Raw genomic sequence first — 4,946 nt, forward strand, 5'->3', positions numbered from 1 at the left:
GACCGGGGCACAAACTCGCGTCCCCTGCATCGGCAGGCGGACTCTCAACCACTGCGCCACCAGGGAAGCCCTTATTATTTGTTTTTAATTTTTGGCTGCATTGGGTCTTCGTTGCTGTGCACGGGCTTTCTCTGGTTATGGCGAGCGGGGGCTACTCTTCGTTGCGATGCGTGGGCTTCTCATTGCGGTGGCTTCTCTTGTTGGGAGCACGGGCTCTAGGCGCGCGGGCTTCAGTAGTTGTGGCATGCGGGCTCAGTAGTTCTGGCGCATGGGCTTAGTTACACCACGGCATGTGGGATCTTCCCGGGCCAGGGCTCAAACCCATGTCCCTTGCATTGGGAGGTGGATTCTTAACCACTGTACCACCAGGGAAACCCCCAGGTGGACTTGAACAAGAAAAGTTTTTCTTTGCTGGAGTACTCCCTAGATGCCACTCAGCTGGGAGTTTGCTTGCTACTCAGAAATCTGCTGCACTGGGCCTGGGGCAGTCCGCTGCCTGAAACTCACTCCTCATTTGCCCGCTTACCTAACACATCTTTTGCCTTCAGCTGCCGCTGCTTTCTAGGGAGCAACTGGCTTGTGGCAGGGACAGAGGGCTTGGAGAGGGGACACAGCTAGCGTCCTACGGCATCAGGCCATCAAGCTGGGAAGTGTAAATTAGCCTTGCCATCTGGCTAGGAGGCGTTATTGTTATGACTCAATGGCATCACAGGAGCAGAGGAAGGACATACACACAGACACACGCACGCACACACACACGCGTGCCAAGACCACGCTTAGGAAACTGAAAACTCTGGAGAAGAGAAAACAAACTCTGTAGCCACCATGATGAGCTGTGACAATTATACCCAGCCCACAAACCTGTTTCTCTGCACCTCTTATTCTCCCCACAACGAGAAGAGATACAGAGATGTCAGACACTTCTCCACTCTCACCTCTTCTTTGCAGCCGTTGGCTCAAGACATAATGCCTTTGACTTGAACGTGGGCAGCAGACTCAGGAGGGTAAGACAGATGTCCCTTAAAGCTCCTTTCTTGCAGAAGAGCCTCCCTTTGTGTGCCCAGGGGGCTAGGGAAGTGTAGCGAGACGCCAGGGTCAGACAGAAGTGCATAAGCAACAGATGTTCCACCCAAAGGTCTAGGATTTGGGGGGCTCAGTGCAAAGGAAGGGAAGGAGGTGGGAGCACCCCAACGAAATACACACAGACACCAGAACCTGCAGATTTGAGAAGGCTGTTCCTTTAAGCGCTTGGAACATCTGGGCAGATGTGTCAAATCACACTGGGACAGAGAGGAGGCCTGGGCTGTGCAGTGGGCCCCAGGAACAGATTTAATTGAGGTCTTTGGCGTGAATGTGGGCTGGGGGAGTGTGGTGACAGGGCAGAAGGTGATGATATTATCGTAACTGCCTTGAAGCAGGGTGTGTCAGTTCTCCTTGAAACAATGTGGAACCTTCTCGGGCAGATGGGAGTCGGCTTGGTAAGATGGTGCCCAGTCTCCCCTAGCGACTGTCCCTTGCCCGCCATGGCTCTATGGTAACAAGATCATTCATGCTTCAGCTAGAATCTGTTTCCTTTCCTGCTGTCTCGTGGTTTTGTGGCTGGAGCTGTAGGCTCCAGAGCCCCACTGCTTGGGGTTTCCCATGTCTTAGCTGTGCAGTCTTGGGCAAGTTGTTTAGCCTTTCCTGTTCTTAATCTGAATTAAGTGCCATTGCACTCATGCATGATAGCAACGAGGATTGCGATGCAGAATTCCTAACCTTCAGTAAAGTCTCAACACGTGGCAGCAACCCTTGCCTTTTCTAAGTGCTTTTGATTTAGGCTGCATTTGCCTTCGAGCCGGTCTCTCGGGGAGAAGGCAAAGCCTTTTCTGGGCACAAACAGAGGCTCTTTCCTTCCTCCAGTCCCTTTTCTGTCCATCTCTCCGGAGGCCCAGGAGGGCATCTGGTTGTCAGGGGCTGCCCTGCAGCAGAGCTGGGGCTCTGCCCACCTCTCCCCAGAGACAATAACAGAAAGCGCGGCCATCTGCGGGAGCCCTGTCCTCCTCAGCCCCAGAGCCCGACAGACACCTTTATCAGAAGCCCAGGACGGCCTCTTGCAGATAATGTGGTTCATCTTTCTGTTAGCTCAATTCTGGGAAACACGAGCGGGGATGGGCCCACTCTGTGCCCAAGGACGGACGCTCAGGAATAAATTTGTTCTAGAAGGTCTAACTTGGCCCTTAATTTTGAGACTGGCCAGTGTCCACGTGGGGGGCCCTCGGTGTGGTCCGGGCTGTACGCCGACCTTTGACCTGAGTTATCCACCAAACTCACACCATGTGGTCCCCATTTACAGATGAGAAAACTGAGCCCCGGGAGCTCAAGTGACTTTTCTCAGGTCAGAGAGTGACAGTGGGATTGTCACACCCAGGGCCTGTGGTCCTGATCCAGAGGCAAGGGGAGGCCTCTGGGGGGGACGGTGTGGGGGTGTCTGGCGGGGGGCAAGGCTAGGCTCTCTTGCTTGTCCCAGGGGTCACTGGTGGGTGAAGCTCTGGGCCTCAGGACTCTGGGGACCACATGGAACATTCCTTCCAGGGTCCCTGTTTCCCAGACGTCTTTAGCTGACATCTATGCTAAGGCTCTGTGGAGCCCAGGGCTCTGGCTGTATCTTTCTTGTGCATTCTTTTCTCCCTCCTGGATAAACAAGACATTTAGTGTCACCACCCACCTTTCTGGAAATGTCCCAGCTCCCAGTGGTCAGGGCAGCGTGCTGATAACATGATGATGCACAGTGACAGACAGGCCTCCTAAGTGGGGCATGGGGCGGGGAGGGGGCTATGTCATCTGTTCTTTCCCTGGCAGGGGGATGGAGGGGCCACAGTCCCCAGAAACCTAAAGTTTGACTCAGCAATGATAATATTAACTGTGGTTCCCTTCCATCGGACTAGACAGTTCACGGAACAAGGCCACAGGCTTATCTCCTTCCACGCTCCTGATCACCTCCTGTGGTCTGGATTGTTACCGCCTTACAGATGTGACTCAGACCAAGGTCACGCAATCCAGAGGTTCTGACTCCACGTCTGGACATCTGGACTCATTTCAGCAAACTCCATGGCCTCTGTGCTCTGCCACCACCCCTTGACCCACACCCCCGTCACCTTCTCCCAGCTCAGCTCAACCCTCCTGCCACCTCCTGTCCCCAGAGAGTCCCTAGCCTAGTGAACAGTGTCTCTCCCTCTAGGCCAGGGGTCTTCTGAAACCCAGTGTCTCCCTCACCCTCTGAGTCCTCGGGGGCTGCCATCTCAGGAGGGTAAACGAGACCCAGCGAGCTCATTGGGGGGTTACTAAACACGGCTCAGTTCCAACCCGCACTGGGGATTCAGACGCCAATCAGACACCATCCTGTCCCCAAGAATCCCATGGGGACAACCTGTTGTCTTATTCTCAGGTGCACTGGCTGCCCCAGAGCCCTGACGTGTTACTCTCAGTGTGGGTGAGGGGGTGGGTTCACGTGCCTGGAGCCTGGGGCAACAGAGCCCCCAGAGGTGGCCTTTGCAGCACATAGTGGAGGGCCTCGCCCTGAGCCCCAGGCCCTCTGCCAGTGGCCTGGTATCCTGGGGATTTTCCCAGGTTGCATTGCAGAAGTTGCCCAGGCCCCCGAGAAAGGGTCCCAGATGATTCCCAAGAACAGGGAACCAAGGAATGAAAGAGCCTCTGCCCAGAACAGTGGGAGTGAAGGGCCCAGGGAGGGGGCAGGGCCTCAGGTCACCGAGGCTCCGCCCCAAACTGTGCTGACGTCAGGCCCCGGTGACACCCTGAGGTGTCCATCCAAGACCTTCTCATCTAACCTCGGGAGAAGGAAATTCAGGGGGTGGGGGACTCAGAATATATATGGGAAGTCATAGAGCATTTGTGTGGGAAGGAGCCTTCCAGAAAGTGACAGGACCTGCCCAGCGTCATGCTTTATGGCAAACACCAGACCAGACTTCTGTAAGGGAACAGTATTAACCAACATAACTGACCCTGCTAGGGTTGGGGCCAAATTATGCGAACCAAAATGCTCAGAAGCCAGTGTTCACAAACGCTGGGATGTGTGTGTTTGGGGTGGGTGGACAGGTGTGGGAAGGCAGGCCCGTGCAGCTGTGAGAATCACACACGCCCAAGTCCCATGGGCAGGTCCCAGCAGCTAGAACAGGCAGAGACACACGTCCCGGCCTAAAGGCTTATAGGTCAAGTTACACCAAAGGTGCAGTTAAGACCTCAAATCCTTCTCCAAAGTCAGGGGCTTGGAACTTGCCAGAAATTTCAAGGTAGGTACTCAAGCTTCAAGTTTTCCATTTTGTTAGTTTCCTCTGATTATCTGTAGGCAGCTCTAGTCTGAAAGCTTGAAGCAGAACTTAGCCTCAGCAAAGGCCACTCGAATTTCACAGATCTGGGATTCCAACCATCAGAGAAAATTAGCACTTTGTATTTATTTCATTTTTTTAATCGTAGTTGATTTACAATGTTGTATTCGTTTCAGGTGTACAGCAAAGTGATTCAGATATATATATATATTTTTTCAGATTCTTTTCCCATATAGGTTATTACAAATATTGAGTATAGTTCCCTGTGCTATATCGTAGGTCCTTGTTATCTATTTTATATATAGTAGTGTGTATATGTTACTCCCAAATTCCTAATTTATCCTTCCCGGCACTTTCTTTCAATCAAGACTCCCTGCCAGTGTGCTAGCAGTGCAGTGGTGACCAGTCTCTAGAAGCACCTACTGAGCTCCTTCCCAGAGCAGCCTGTAACCACTGAGGGCATCCTGAGGGCAGGGATTGGACTTAATTCACCTTTATCCCCAAAGGCAAACTTCAATGAACGTTCAACTTTTGTGGAAGGACAGACACCTGTTAAAGGAGAACCAATTACTAACAGCTAGACCTAAAGACAAAATAATTGGTTAACAATGGAGGGAAAGA

The sequence above is a fragment of the Lipotes vexillifer genome, unplaced genomic scaffold (assembly GCF_000442215.2).
Source record: "Lipotes vexillifer unplaced genomic scaffold, Lipotes_vexillifer_v1.1 scaffold518, whole genome shotgun sequence".
Classification (NCBI taxonomy): Eukaryota; Metazoa; Chordata; class Mammalia; order Artiodactyla; family Lipotidae; genus Lipotes; species Lipotes vexillifer.